Source organism: Tympanuchus pallidicinctus, unplaced genomic scaffold (genome assembly GCF_026119805.1).
Source record: "Tympanuchus pallidicinctus isolate F22 unplaced genomic scaffold, pur_lepc_1.0 scaffold5, whole genome shotgun sequence".
NCBI classification, from domain to species: Eukaryota; Metazoa; Chordata; class Aves; order Galliformes; family Phasianidae; genus Tympanuchus; species Tympanuchus pallidicinctus.
Genome location: NW_026294769.1, coordinates 60,073,490 through 60,089,785, shown reverse-complemented (window position 1 = coordinate 60,089,785; position 16,296 = coordinate 60,073,490).

The following is a 16,296-nucleotide window of genomic DNA, read 5'->3' as shown; positions in this document are numbered from 1 at the left end:
TGGTTCTGAGTTGACAATAATAGAAGATTGGGACAGGCTTAATGAACAAAATTATACAGTTCAGTATTCTATCTAATACGTGTTTCAACTTCTGATGTCTGGCATAAAGTTGAAGACAAATTCCATGTTTAAAGAGATGGTGAAATAGTTTACTGAACACGAAGCAGGAGCCCTGGCACAATCCTACAACTTGAAAATATTTCAAGATTGAAGATCAACCTCACATTTTCAGCTGAGAATATAGCTGTAGCATGTAGCTGACATCATAATTTCTTGGTATATTAAAAAGACTTGCTTATTCCCATAGTACTTAATCCAATACAACTTCAATGCTTACTGCTTTTGTTGTCTTTCAAGTCTCATGAAATGTAAATACAATTACTTTATCCTATATCCTCTTGTAATAAGTGCCAGTGACACAAACAACATTGCTGTTTTTGATACAGTCCATCAGAATGAGTTCTAGGTATTACATGATGTTGGTCAAGACATTATCTCTTACATCACAATGTATTAGTGCAGCATTAAGATGCAATCCATCTGTAAGGACCATAGATGTAATGAGAAGTTTGTACTTACATATGGAAAAGTGCTGTCATAAGAGTCAAGGATCTTTTTTATTGCCACAAGAGACAATTAGAAATGTAGGAAGCCAGAGGGATCTTGATAAACTGGAGAAGTGGGCATAAATGTAATTAAGCTCAACAAGGCCAAGTGCAAGAGTTGAAGCAATCCCAGATACATGTAAAGACTGGGAGTAGAGCTCACTGAGGGTAGCCCTGCTAAAAAGGACTTGCGAATCCCATGGACAAAAAGTTGGACATAAGTTTTCAGTGTGAGTTTGCAGCCCAGAAAGCCAACAGTACCCTGGGCCACATCAGAAGAGGTGTGGACAGCAGAGAAAGGGAGGAGTTTATCTCCATTTATTCTGCTCTATCTGCTATACTGTTTCCAGATCTGGGGGTGCCAACATAGAGTAAGACGTGGAGTTGTTGGAGCAGGCCCAGAGAAGGGCCATAAATATGATTATAGGGCTGGAGCACCTCTCCTACAAAGACAGACTGAAGGATCTTCAATAAATTGAAGGGGGCTTTGAAGTAGAGTTGCTAGAGGAGGGGTTCCTCAGCCCATCACACTTCCATTCTGCTGACGGTAATGGATGTCCTGGGCCTGGATTTGGATTGCAGGCAGAAGGACAGCACTTAAAGTGCAGGTTAAGGGGACTTCAATTGGTTAATCAACCTTAACGCGTGCCCAACTCAAAAGTCTGCACACTAATGCCTAGAGCATGGGGAACTTTTAAAAAGAGTTATAGATGTTCACATACCTACAGAGTTTTGATGTCACTGGCATCACTGAGATTTTGTGGGATGGCTCTCACGAGTATGTAGGAATGTAGGAATAGATGAGTGTAAACTCTTGAGGAAAGACAGGTAGGGTAGAAGGGGAGGAGGTGTTGCTCTCTACATCAAAGACAAGCTGGAGTCCGTGGAGATGGATGAGGAGCTGACAGAGAGTTTACGGGTTAGGGTTAAAGGGAAGGCAGGGGAAGGAGACATTGTGGTGGAGGTCTGCTATAGGCCTCTTGGTCAGAAAGATCAAGTGGATGAGGCCCTCTATAAACAAATAGGAACAGCTTCACTTCCACAAAACGTGGTCTTCGGGGAAACTACCTAGCTTGGTATGACTGTCAGACCACAATCCCTTAGTGCTTTTCCATGTAGAGAGAGATGAAGCACCTTCATGTGGATCAAGGGCTATCAAAAGGGACTTTAGGGCCTTGGGATGACAGCTGAAGGAATTTTGAATGCACAGATCATCTTTTTTCTCCAGCTTGTGTAAGGACACAGAAACCAAAAAAAAGGATATTATATCTAAGTACATGGCTTCATGTCTCACTATCACCATAACTTTGGGGATTTTTTGGCAGCAAAATGGCTTGTGTGGCAATGAGTTTGTCAGGGCTAGATGGGCTTTGCCTTTCTTGAATAGGGAGAAGGGATCTTGGGCAAAAGCTAGTGGGACTCATTGAGAATTGGGTAACAAGGGGAAGAATTTGTTTCCAAATAACATCCAACAGAAAAGATAGAATGCATGAATCTAAAAATGTCAGTTAATGATTATTTGGGGAACAGTGACTGTAACTGATAATAGAAACTAGCTTTTGCTTTGTGCAATGGGGTGAAAAAGCAAGGAGGGATTTGACACAAATTAAAGAAACTGAATTTCATAGAAATTAAATTACTATACTTAAAAATAAAACATTGGTAAGTATTAATTAGACAAAGAAAATAGTTAAAAATGTAGTATATACTTTCCAGGGGACATTATCCACTTGTAGACAAACAGAAAATAATAAATATTTCTCCAGCTGAATTTAATTGGGCTGATATTCTGTTTGCAGCAATATCACATTTGATAGAAAAGAGCAGACTGCAAGACATTCTACTGACAAAGAATATGTCTGTTTACAAGATTAGTGCAAAATAAAAACTCTTTTTGAGGATTCTGAGTCACACAAATGGAAGGCATTTAAAAATATATTTTAAGAAAATAATAATGATGTGAGGGGCTGCAGAGAGAGAAATACACAAACTCTGTGCTGCATGCTTTTTTTTTTTTTTTTTTTCCCTTATAGCCATGTTTTCTTTTAATCTATTCTTTAAAAATAGAAACATTTGTCTGGATTCATTTCTGAAACATCTAATCTCTCTGCTTTGATATATTCCCTTACCTAAGTTTTGCCTAGAGTTTCCCACAAAGCAAGACTTCTGTCTTGTATTAACTGCTTTGTTCTTTTGCAAATAAACAGGGCAAGGTCAGTACCTCAATATTTTCGCCTAAATTTATTTTTTATTTTTTTTTCTGCAAAAAGCTAATCATGGGTTTTGCCTGTCTTTTTATTTCAGAAATAGATTTAAAATTTTTGCTTCTGTTTTGTATGTAGCTTATAAACAACAATCATACAAAAGCCAAGGTGAACTACTGAACTGAAACCAATGTGGTAGAATAATATGTAGAGAGAAATGAATGTATTGCATATAGTACAATATAGAAGTGCAAGGCATTTTAGTCTTGGGACACAATAATTTGAATACAAATGAAGCCTGTGAAAAGGCTTCATTCTTAAATTTAGCCATGTTGAGAGAACTGTAGAATCAAATAGAAACTGAAATTATTAAAACAAATAAAATCTTAACAATTTAAACCAAAAGAAAAATCAGGCACCGAAATAGCATTTAAATCCACTGTACACATTTATTTTTATTTTTTTGGTACTGCTCTGAAACTTCAGTTTTGTGTGTGTGTAAAGAAATTCAAAAGCAACAGGGTCTTGCATTATTTTGTTAGTTTCTCCTTGTAATAGATCAATATTTGCATTGTACTTGGCTCCCATACTTGATCAAAGTATGTCAAACCTTGAGATACAAGTAATCCAGAGTAGAGTTCCAGAATAGTTTATTGGCAAAGTAATGCATAGGCCTCCAGGACTATCCACATTGGCTCTATTTCCTGACTGAAACATCATCCAGACTGCAGTTAGTGAAATGTTATGGGATCATAGTGAAAGCTGTTCAAACTTTTATTTTCTCAATCACACTGGAATCTTCTATTCAGACAAAGCTGTTAGTGCAGCAGGATTCTGTTATCTATGAAGGTATAAACCCGCAATCATTTTTTTTTCCTGAGATTAGGGTATTAAATCTGTCTGTGAACACTTGTGTTAACAATTTCTTCAAAGTCTATTACAACTTTGATATAGCTCAAATGAAAATTAAATCAACTGTGGTACAAGCATAACAGGAAGGCTAGTATTATTTTCTCTTCTTTGTTTATGTTTAGGCCTTCAAGTGTGTCTGACATTTTTCTCTCAAATTCCTCAAAATTCCTAATGAAACAATGTTCTTCTAATTCTTTATAAAGGATAGAATATTAATCTGTTGAAACACTCCCTTCATTGGAAACTTTTTTACTACAGTGAATATCTTACTAATATTAGTTTTCACTTACTATTTTTTCAAATCCCGCAGGAGATTAATCACCAAACTGTAAATGTTGTAATTTCTTCCACAGAAGCAAGCCTAGCAACATGCATAAAATCAATTTAATAAAAATACACACAATTCTACAAGCATTTGTGTTTATCTCCACAGAAACTTGTACTCATAAAAGTGAGTATAATAGCAATTGATTGTCAACATTTATCTGAGAAGCTGTACAGGGGCTGGCATCTAATAAACCTTTCCACATCAGAATTCTGCATCACATTCTTGAGGAGCTAATTCTAGGGCTTCAGTTTAATTGAAGTCAGTGCAGTGAGCCTTTGTGTTTGTGCCTGATGTGCTGAGGTAATAGCATAAATTGGTGTCTCGATAAACTAGATTTTCCTTGAGTAATAGACAGATTGTTTGGTCAATATACCTTCACTGATATAAGGGAACACCAATTTCTGCAATTAAATTTTGCCATTTTTTTTTATGTTTCGTATTGTATGCCAAGAATTAGGATTTTGCAACATTTTTTATTATCTCATTATCAGTGGCAATGTAGTCTTCCACAATCTTGCTTAATCAGTTAATATGCACAACTCTTCCTGAGTGTATTTAAATAAATATATAATTTTAACAATTAGGATGCTTTGGCTTCACAGCTTCACAGATGACTCAGTGAAATTTTACAGAAAGTCTGTGAAATCTGGAAATACCAGTGATGAATGGAAATATGATATGTAGTTAAATTAGGAGTCATTTAACAGATAAATGATAATCCATTCTCAGAGAACTGATTAGGCCTAAAACTAAATCGTAGTCTAAATGGGTAAATGTGACTTAACTTAACAGTTAGCCATTGCCAGCCGTGGAAGAGGGCAGTATGTTTTTTCATATATAAATTAATTTCCTAAGTAACTGAAAGTGAACTAGCAGGTAAATCTCATCAGGTTAGCATGAAATCTGGTGACTGGAGCTTTGAGATTGAAGAAGTGTGTCTTTTCTAATTCTGGACAGTAGAAATATAAATAATCTTGACTGGTAATGAAGGTAATAAAGTGTATATAACTGTTGATTGTTTTGTGTATTAGCATGTTTTCTCTTTTAGTGTGCTGCTTCTGGGCTGCACAGGGAGGTTGTGGAGTCTCCTTGTCCGGAGATGTTCAAAACCCGCCTGGACACCTACTGGTGTAGGGAACCTGCTTTGGCAGGGGGGTTGGACTCGATGATCTCTGGAGGTCCCTTCCAACCCCTATGATTCTGTAATTCTGTGATTCTTCCTGGGTATGATTAGAGAAATTCTTGTCATGGGAGTATTTGAGTAGTTCTATAAGTAGCAGAAATCATAATCTCAAAAAAAGATTTAATAAAATTTAATTAAATAAAATAGTGGTACTGGTAATTTCCTGTTTTAGACAATGACAGAAACTCTCCCTAAAAAATACTACTAGTATTATTACTACTACTAATAAAATTACTTTCATATTTCCCATGCAAGCATTCCTCTATTGACATAGAAGGGGAATAAGGAAAGGAGTTTCAGTAGTCTTTTAAACTTTAGAGAGGAGTAATTATACAGTTCCTTTTCGTTTGTAGCATAATAGTTCAAGAACATCTGATATCAACATTCTGAAATGATAAAGCAATACTAATTCTTTTCAGATAAGCACATTTTTCTAAGAATTAGTCTGTGTTTGCCTTAAATGTTCAGTTCTTTTCAACATTCTAAACGCAGTAATTGGATCAATTATGAAGAATGTGATTGAAAAGGTTATTTCATTTTCATTACTATGATTCACCAATTATCAAGAGGTACAGGGCTATCCCAAGGTAATAACATCTGCCAGGACAATAGTTATGAATGTGTGATTCTGCCTACATTATGAAGAAAGCATTTTCTTTACCAGTTGCCAAATCAACCTAATTCATTAAGTATGATTCGTCATAGCTGTTGTATTCTGGACTGTACATTTTTCCAAAGGAATGAGAGAAAAAAGCTGGTTTTAAAAGGAATTGTAGAACAAAAATCAATATGTTCTAGATAGATTTGAAGGAAAGATTTCGCAGATCATGTTCCAATAAAAGTCATGCTAAAGCCTGATTATTGAATTAAAGTGTTCTATAAATGAACAATTTAGTCTTCATGTAGTTTAACAGTAATGCTTACTTTGCACATTTGTTCAACAAAATTTCACTGTATATCATGATTTTGAACATTTTTCTTCTTGCTGTTGTTGTTGCAAAACTTACTAATACCTTCACAATTTTTATTCAGCTTTTTATTCTGCCAAATCCTCACTGCATTTTTGTAAGATGACTTTTACTCCTCATATATATATATATTTAATGCAGAACTAATAAACTGTTTAATAACAAGATATTTACTTTTTTTATTATTTATTTATTTTTTAAATCAAAACCAACCATTCCCATCTGGTGTGTGCTATATAACAGAAGTTACAAGTACTGCAGCTCAAGGTTAAACTAATATCTAAGTGTAAGTATTACTATCTAAGTGTAATATTACTATTCGCACAGAAAGAATATCTTTCATATGTATCCTTACATGTTTTCTTTCTGTAATTACCTGAAAGGATGTTGTAGTGAGAAGGGTCTTGTTCTCTAGAGTGACAAATGATAGGATGCAAGGAACAGGTGTGGAGGAGGTTTAAGAAGGATTTCTTCATTGAGAGTGCTGTCAACCATTGGAACTAGCTGTCTGGGAAAGTGGTGGAATCACTGTCCCTTTGAGAGATATATGGACATGTATTAATGGACATTAATGGACTCTTTTCTTTAAATCCAGTCTGTACAAATGACCAGCATTTCTTTTTACATTCTGAACTTTCCAGTGAAAGGACATTCATTCTTTACATTTTTCTGTATCCAGGAGGATGGGCGTTCTTAGTCTTAGATACATATGCTGACATATGGCCTTTTTAATTATCAAACCACAGTACAAAATTATTATGTATTATTATAGTATTGGCAATATTATAAATATAATTATGGGAAAAGAAATTGCATTTGAGTTCAGAGTAAATATTGGTTGCAATGGTAAATGTGACCAAGTGATGAAACACCTCTCTGAGGACAGGCTGAGAACTGGGGCTGAAGAACAGGAGGCTATGGGTAGATCTAATAGTGGCCTTTCAGTATCTAAAGGGGGACTATAAGAAGGAAGGGAATAGACTCTTTAACAGGGTCCTTTGTGATAGGAAAAGGAGGGAAGGGATTTCAAACTGAAAAAAGGAGAGACTTTGTTTGCACATAAGAAAAGTGTTTTTTACAGTAAGCGGGTTGAAGCACTGGCTCAGGTTGCCCAGAGAAGTGATGCATGCCCTGACCCTGGAGACATTCAAGGTTAAGCTGGACCAGGCTTTGAGCAAACTGATCTGCCTGTAAGTGTCCCTACTAGTTGCAGTTGAGTTGGATTAGATTCCATGATCATATGATTCAATGAAATCTTACATTTCTATGAAAATAGTAGTGAGCCAATAGACATACTTAAAGACCTCAAGCAGATAACTTGAAATTTGCAAATAATGAAAATAGTTGTGTTTATTCTTCCAGTGGGAATTGGAAGAATAAAATTCTTAAAAATGCAGGATTACTAGAATGTAATTTGTGATTGTGTTAAAATGATTACACCACTCAGAATCCCAGTGGAGATTAATTTCCCAGTGGAGATAATATTTCTAGAAATATTATAAAGGATGTCTGTAGAATGGAGTGTTTGAATTAAAAGGTTCTAAACTAATCACACATTTATTAGTTATGGCCAAATACCTGCTAACTCCCATATGAGAGAGAAAACAAACCAAAACTAATTGCTACAGTTGTGCACATAGGAGAAGATGGCTGTACTAGAAAAAGTGGCATAAAATAGCTCTCGTGGCAATGACTACTTCTTCTGTTATGACTTTCTGAATTATTACAGAAAAAAACCCCAACATACTAGCATAATAGTAGGAGGTGCTGATGGGCTGTAACAGTATAAAAATGAGAAGCAAGACGACAGCAGCAAAGTATTCTACCTTGTGAAATAATCCTGACAGAAAATAGAAATAGATTTATTTAATGCATTTAACAGTATAAGCGTACGTCTGACTTGAAAATAAGTAGACTCTGAAGCAGGAAGAGTCTCATGATTTCAGTTTTGCTTCTTTACTTAAAAAAAAAAAAAAAAAACAGGATAACAGATATGTCAAATTATGAAATGTTTACTTTCTAACAATTTACTTTCTAAGAATTATCTGCTAGAGAAGAAAGTCTGTTTTTAGAAGCCATGTTGGTAATTTTCTGCAAGGCTATACAGCTTTCATATTTACACAGAATTTTAAAAACAGAAGCAGCTTATTTTTCATGAAAACTAAGACATTGTGGTAAAAAATAGCTAGTAAAATCTAGTAATTAAACTTATCGGGAAGACCATCCACAATCTCCTTGGGCAACCTGTTGCAGTGCATCACCACCCTCTAACTGAAAAACTTCCTCCTAATATCTAACCTAAACCTCTCCTGTCTTAGTTTAAAACCATTCCCCCTTGTCCTATCACTATCCACCCTTGTAAACAGACATAACCCCTCCTGTTTATACGCTTCTTTCAAATATTGGAAGGCTACAATTAGGGCTTCCCAAAGCCTTCTCTTCTCCAAGATTAACAATATGCAATTCAAATCCTGTCTTTTCCTCATAGGAGAAAAAAGGTTGCAACATCTTGCAAGTGTAAGATCTGATTCTAAAATGAGGCTGCATAATCATTTTTCTCCTTGTCACCATTAGGAAAGTATTGCAAAAAGGAGAAACTTCATCAGAAAATATCCAGTGCAGTTCTGTCTAGAACATCCTACGGCTTTCTTACTCGAAGAAATGTTGACCTGAAACCACCTTAGAAGCTTCGCTCCAGAATTATATCTCATGTTCTTTATTTCAGCTGTAATCTGTGGTCTAATATATGATTTGCTTCACCAGAATGTGAATACCTTTTTTGGAGACAGCTGTATAGTTCAAACAATTAGGCTTACAATGCAAATGGTCTCACTCCTGCTTCCTTCATTCTTGAAGGGAATTTTGTGCTGATTAATTCTTCTACTTTCAGACTGCATAGTCTTTAAAATCTGAATAAAATAAATACATATGATGTTTGTCTTCCTTTCTTGCCTCTAAAATCAACCTTCTAAAAATGCTTATGAACAAGAAAAGTAACTTTTATCAAAGCCAGTGGCAGCAACCTCCTTTTGTCTAGTAGCTGTATATCACCACATTAGATTTAATTCCTTGCTCTGGATTTTATTTATCTTTGAGCTTAGTCCTTATATTCTGATTTCAGTTAAAACTGAACATCTACTGCTAGGTCATGTTACTCAGAGCCTAGTCCAGCCTGACCTTGAATGTCTCCAGGGACAGGGCATTTACCACCTCTCTGGGCAAACTGTGCCTTATTGTAAAAAACTGCAAATCTAAATCTCCCACTCTTTGTAGTTGGAAGCCCCTTCTCTCCCTTTTCCTATCACAAAGGACCCTGCTAAAGAGTCTGTTCCCTTCCTTCTTGTAGCCTGGTACCACTCAAAGGCCTCTCTCACGTCTCTCCATAGCCTCCTCTTCTTCAGTCTGAACAGCCCAGTTCTCTCAGTCTATCTTCTTAGAGAAGGTGTTTCATCCCTTGGATCATGTTCTTGTACCGTGTTTGTTAGCATTAGTTTAATTTTTATTGAGCTTTATTAAAATACTTAGATATCAATTTACAAAATGAACTGCTCACACTAGAGAGTGATCTCAACCTTTTTTTTTCTTCTGACACGTCTTTAAAAAACATAAGAGAACTTTAAGATGCATCAGGCGGCTTTGCCACTCTATTAAGCACATTAGATTGCCATAAGCAGCACAACAGAGTAGCTATAATAAGAAATTTGTGACACGGACCTTAACCAATGTGATAAACATGCAAGATAACCTGGAGCAATAAATAGAAGTAATATTAAATGGAAATGCTCTAGCCCAAAATGCACTGTCACTAACTGATTGCCTAAAGCTTTTCCAGTTGAGAACAATATGTAGAATACATATCTGACAGAGAACCATGTTGGTAGAATATTACTTCACAGCTATGTGATCACAAGCTGCCAAGTAATTTGTAGAAATATACTAGAAGTGAGAGAGAAACATGATCTTGCCTTAAGGGCTACCAGAATGACAGAATAGCAATACAGACAAAGCAGTGTACATTAGGACAAAGCAATGTTTTTAATATTTGCAATCACTTAATGCACGGAAATTCTCTCATTGCCTAGTAACTTGAAACCAAATATCCTCTTGAGGTCCCTTTCAACCCCTACAATTCTATGATTCTGTGATCTTGCAATAGTGAAAAAAAAAACAAGAAAATTGTACAGATATTCTGTGAAGTATGCTTTTATTTTTCTTGGCTCCTCTTCTTTTTCCTTTTTCTTTTCTTTTTTTCTTTTCTCTTTTTACCCTTTCCCTTTCCCTTTCCCTTTCTCTTTTCCTTCCCTTCCAGTCTCTTTTTCGTCTTCATTTTTGTTTTAATTTTTGTTTTCATTTTCGATTTCCTTCTCCTTCTCCTTCTCCTTCTCCTTCTCCTTCTCCTTCTCCTTCTCCTTCTCCTTCTCCTTCTCCTTCTCCTTCTCCTTTCCTTTTCCCTCCCCTCCAGTTCTCTTCGCCTTCCTTTACAGAATTCCAAAATGATTATAGTTGGGAGGCACCTCTGAAAGTCAACTGACCCAAACACCTGCTCTAGCTGGATCAACAACAGGTTGTCCAGGATCATATACAGATAGCATGTAAATATCTCCCAGTATAAAAATTTCATAGTTATATCAGTAATTATATTATTTTTGTTATTATTAAACAATATACCTAATAATAAGAATGATTATTATTAGTCATTATTATACATCATTATTATTAATCATATAATACTGTTGATATTATTGCTATATAATAGTATACTATTAATATTTATTATAATATAATAATAATATATGCTGTAATATTATATGATATAATATTAATTTAACATTATTATTGTTATATATTATATATATACTTGAACAGATAGAACAGATGAAGTCGATTTACTTTAAAACAGCTAGCTCATCTATTACTATTTTCTGGATTTGTTACCAAAACAGGGTTGTTAATACAGCCATGTTTCAGCAATTGCTGAGCCTTGCTTGCACCACTCAAAAGCCTTTTCTGATTCTCACACACTTCTACTCAGCTGTGGGCTGAGTACCTGTTTATCTGTGTCCCCTCCTAGCCGACCAAATTGCTATCTCATACTGTAAGATGTAATGCTCAGTAATAAAACCTGGGAGAAGGAGGTGGTGTTTTGAGGGATGTTATTTGTCTTCACATATAGAAATTATGTGTGAAGGAGTTTTGCTGGTTTGATAATGTATGAACATCTTCCTGCTAATGTAAAGTAATGCCAGAGTTATTTGTTTTGTTCTGCTTGCGTGCAGAGCTTCTGTTTTACCTATTAAACTGTTTTTAGGAAGTTATATATTACTAAGAGTGTGATGAGGCACTGGAACTTGCCCAGAAAAGTTGTGGATGCTTCCTCCCTAAGGGCCATGTTGGATGGTGTTTTGTTTAATCTGTACTAATGGAAAGTGTCCCTGCCCATGGCAGGGTATTGGAACTAGATTATCTTTAATATCCCTTCCAACTCAGACTATTCTGTGATTCCATGATCTCAACCACAAGTTTTCTCACTTTTACTTTCCTGATTTTGTTCCTCATCCTGCTGTGCATCCATGATCTGTGAGTTTAGATACTGCCTAGGCTTAACCAACATAGTAAGTAACACAAAACTGAGATTCAATGCTGTTTGCCACCATTTAAAAAATTATATGTAATACTGCCTATAATTTGGTAATCATCTAAAAGCTTTATATCTAAAGAATTTTGTAGGATTCTCACAATATTAAGGATTCTTAAACTTCTCCAAAGCACACAGTCATTTCAGTGTTACTTTGGGGCAATATTATTTAGATAACATGTTAATTTTCTATTTAGTGACCTAATGATACAGGAATGAAGTGAATAAGAAGCGTCAAAACAATATTTGAAAATTGGACTTATTATCCCTCTCATTTTGGCACCTCTGGAAACTCAGACAGCAGAGACATAGCTCAGACAGCTTCACAAACCTGTCTGATTAGTTTATGGACAACTTTATTGTAATAGTCAGTTGACTCCTGAAAAGTAATTAAACAGCTTCAGTTATGCACTTTTGTTCATGGCAGATTTAGAGAGTATATTCTCTAAGTATTGGATTAACAAAAAATGGCTAGAACTTGTTTTAATTTTCTCTGTGCTCCAGAGACTCATATTTTGACCTTCTCATTCAATATCACAAAATCACAGAATTGTAGGCGCTATATGGGACGTAGGCTATTCTGTCTATGGTTTGGATGGGCATATACTCTTCTGAGTGAAACACTGGCTAGATGGCCGAGACCAAAGAGTTATGGTCAGTGAAATTAAATCCAGTTGTCAGCTGGTCATGAGCGGTGTCCCCTGTGGCTTGGTACAGGGGCCGCTTCTATTTAACATCTTTATTAATGATCTTGATGAGGGGCTTGAGTGCACCCTCAGTAAGTTTGCAGACGATACCAAGTTGGGAGGGACTGTTGATCTGCCTGAGGGAAGAAAGGCTCTACAGATGGAACTGGATAGATTGGATTGATGGGCCAAGGTAAACTGTATGAGTTTCAAAAAGGCCAAGTGTCAGGTCCTGCATTTTTGTCACAACAACCCCAGGCAACCCTACAAGCTTGGCAAGGAATGGCTGGAAAGCTGCTTGACGGAAAAAGACCTTGCTCAGCTGAAAGAATATTGATTGTTACTACTGATCTGTTTGATGTAGAATTGTAGATCATTTTTTGGTGGTCTTTTTTTTCATTATGTGATGCAACTTTTCAAGATTAATTTGATAAAAATTTATTGTTTTCTGTCCCTTTCTTTCTTTTCAAAGTAATAATGATATGGTATTAATAAATCATAGAAACATAAATTATCTACAGTTGGAAGGGATCCTCAATGATTATCAAATTTAAATCTTTGCTCAGCATAGGGCCATACAAAAATCAAACTATATTTCTGAAATAGTTGTCCAAATGCTTCCTGAACCGTGGCAAATTTGGTGCCCTGTTCTTGTTCCTGACTACTCTCTTGCTGAAGAAATTTTTCTAATATTTAATCTGAATTGATGAGCTCCATGCCATTGTCTAAGGTCTTGTTGCTATCACTGGAGAGAATCAGCACCTGCACATCTGCTCACCTGCTGAAGAGGCTGCAGACTGTCCTGAATCTTCTCCTCAGCCTCCTCATCACTGGGATGAACAAACTGAGTGACTCTAGCTGCTCTTCTTTTATCTTGCCCTCTAAACTCTTCACCACCTATTTAGCTCTCCTTTGAACATTAATAGTTTTATATCTTTTTTATATTGCAGTACCCAAAACTGCATTCAATGTGAGTCTGTACCAAAACAGAGCAGAATGGGATATTCCCTTCAGTCAACAGGCTAGCAACATTGTTTCTGATGTACCCAAGAGTACAGCTGGCCCTTTTGGCTATCAGAGAGCACTGTTGACTCATATTCAATTTGCCTTCAAGCAGAAACCCTTAAGATCCCTTTCATCTGGGCTGCTCTCCAGCCTCTCATCCCTTAGACTGAACAAATATCCAGGGTTGCTCCATCTCAGGTATAGAATCCAACACTTGCTGTTGTTCAGCTTCATGTGGCTGATGTTTGCCCAGCCCTCTAATTTATTAAGATCTGTCTGCAAGAATCTCTACCCTCAATGAAGCCAACAGCTCCTTCCAGTTTAGTGTCATCTGCAACCTTATTTATTGTACTTTCCTGTCCTATCTTCAGTTTATTTATGAAAACATTAAAGAGAACCGGCCCTAAAGCAGTCTTATGGAACCTGTAGTGAAGCCATGTGGGTTACTCCTGATGATTTTGTCTTCCTTTGCACACATGGAAATCGTTTCCAGGACCTAGCGAGCTGTTCCATCACCTTCTAGGGATCAAGTTGAAGCTGATCAGCCTGTAGTTCCCTGGGTCCTCCTTCTTGCCCTTTTTGCAAATAGAAGTGACATTTATTTTCCTCCTATCTTTAGGCATTTCTGGTTGCCATGATCAAGGAAAGATTATTGATAATGACCTCATAATCACATCTGTTGGCTATGATAGCACTCATGGGTGCATCATGTCAGGGCCCACAAATTATGTCCAGTTTGATTTGAATATTCCCATATACAATCAATTTCCACCAATAGTACGTATTTCTTCAGGGAACCTGCTTAAGCAGGGGGGTTTAACTAGATGATGCTTTCTTCACTAATTCAGCCTGGCTTCTGAGATTTGGGGATCCAGAAGGACAATCCTGATAGTAAAGACTTACTACTCTTGCTAGAAAAAAACTTTCAGGTTAATCAATAAGAATGAAAATAAAATATTTCCTGAAGAAGTATATAGTTCTTGCAGTCTAAATATGGACAGATTTTCCTCTGCAATATGTGGCTGCACCAGAAATACTGGTTATGTAGTTTCGGCCATCAGAGGTCTTTTCACTTAAACGTAAACAGATGTCAGCACATAGATCAGAACTCTGAGTTACATTACTCTTAAACAAATTAAAAATGGATTCTCCTGAAAATCTATTTAAAATGCTTTTTCCTGGAATTTGTTAAATGCAGACTTACAAATGAATGCAATAATTAAGAAGATAATTAACTCAGAAAGCATAGTGTAAGACACGTTACCATCTCTTTGTGAAATCTCATCTCTTGAAATTTAATTTATATTAGAAATATGTATATAAATATATATTTATATAATATGTTATGTATATGTATTCATACAATAAATAATTTTTATATAATAAATAAATATATATTTATATAAGTAATGAAGGTATGCTTGTTTTTCTTGTTTGCTTTTTTTTGTTTGTTTTTGTTTTTGCTTGCTTTTTTTTTCTTTTGTTTTTAGGTTTTTTTCTGTCATGTAGTACTTAATTTTCTAACAGTCTTTCAGTATCTTGGTTTCTTATAGGGCTGAGGTTGCAAACTATTAAATACTGAGACCTTTCGTAAAACAAGAGTGTCTTGAAGCAGCTTGAGGGAGAGTTTTAAAATTTCGTCAAATAGCGCTTCTGTTGAAAGCAAGCTGTTAAGCAATAATGAACTAATTGCTCCATCCAAGCGGAAAACTGCGAGAGAGGCATCATGTCAAATACACAGCTTAACTGCCAAATTCAACCACATGTTTTTTTTTCAGTTTCTTTTCATCAGGCCAATAGGGAATACGCTGAGTTACAAAGTGCAGAACACTGAAGTATTGGAAAATGATCTTTCCTCTTCCTAACTTTGTTGGCTTTCAAGTCATACAGAGAATGAAATGACTTCATTTCTGATCATTCCTCAATTAGGACTGATAGGAGAACATCTATTACCTTACTCGTATTGGTATTTTGGAATAATCATACTATTAGATTCTCAGTTTAGAAGGCAATAAATTAAAAATACAGAACTGTATAAGCAGTAATTCAAAGAATATTGGTTAAGTTTCTTTTCTGAGTCAACAGCTAAGCAGCACTGACTCTCACAATCCTGAAATACCCATCTTCCATTTTTTAGAAACAATGGATACCAACATTTATTAATTTTACTTTTTTAGCACTCTTATCCAAGGAATAAATAATCAAATAGAAGCTATGCTCCATTTTCATTTCAGTGCACTGACCCTGTGCAATGAGCTGGATGAGCCAGTGGTTCCTGGATTGGGATTCCTTAACCAGGCAATACTGACTGCAAGACATATGTCACCACTATACGTGACCTTAGACTCCAGGTGAATCTTTTGAATTGTGTTCTTCTTGGACCTGTAGGTTGCCAGCCAGGGAGCTGATGGGTGGTGGGATCCTCTGCTGAAATGGAAGAGAATTTTAGTCTTGGTTAGGTAGGGAATCAGATGCTTTTTGTTCCTTTATGGTAAAACTTGACCATTTTATTCCAAAAGTGGAGGGAAAATCTATTTTATCTTTGATGACAAAACTTAGTGTAAGGGTATGGAGAAGGAGAGCATCTGCTTCTGTAATGATACCTAGTAAAGGCAATTTTTCCAAGTCAACAAGGGATAATAAGAAAGGGAGGTAATGATAGGAACCAGCTCTGGTCAATCACAAGGGAAGTGTACAGCAGAGAAAGAGAACAGAGGGAACAAAGGGGGAAGATGGAGAAAAGGATACAAAAAGGCCAGTCACATCTAAA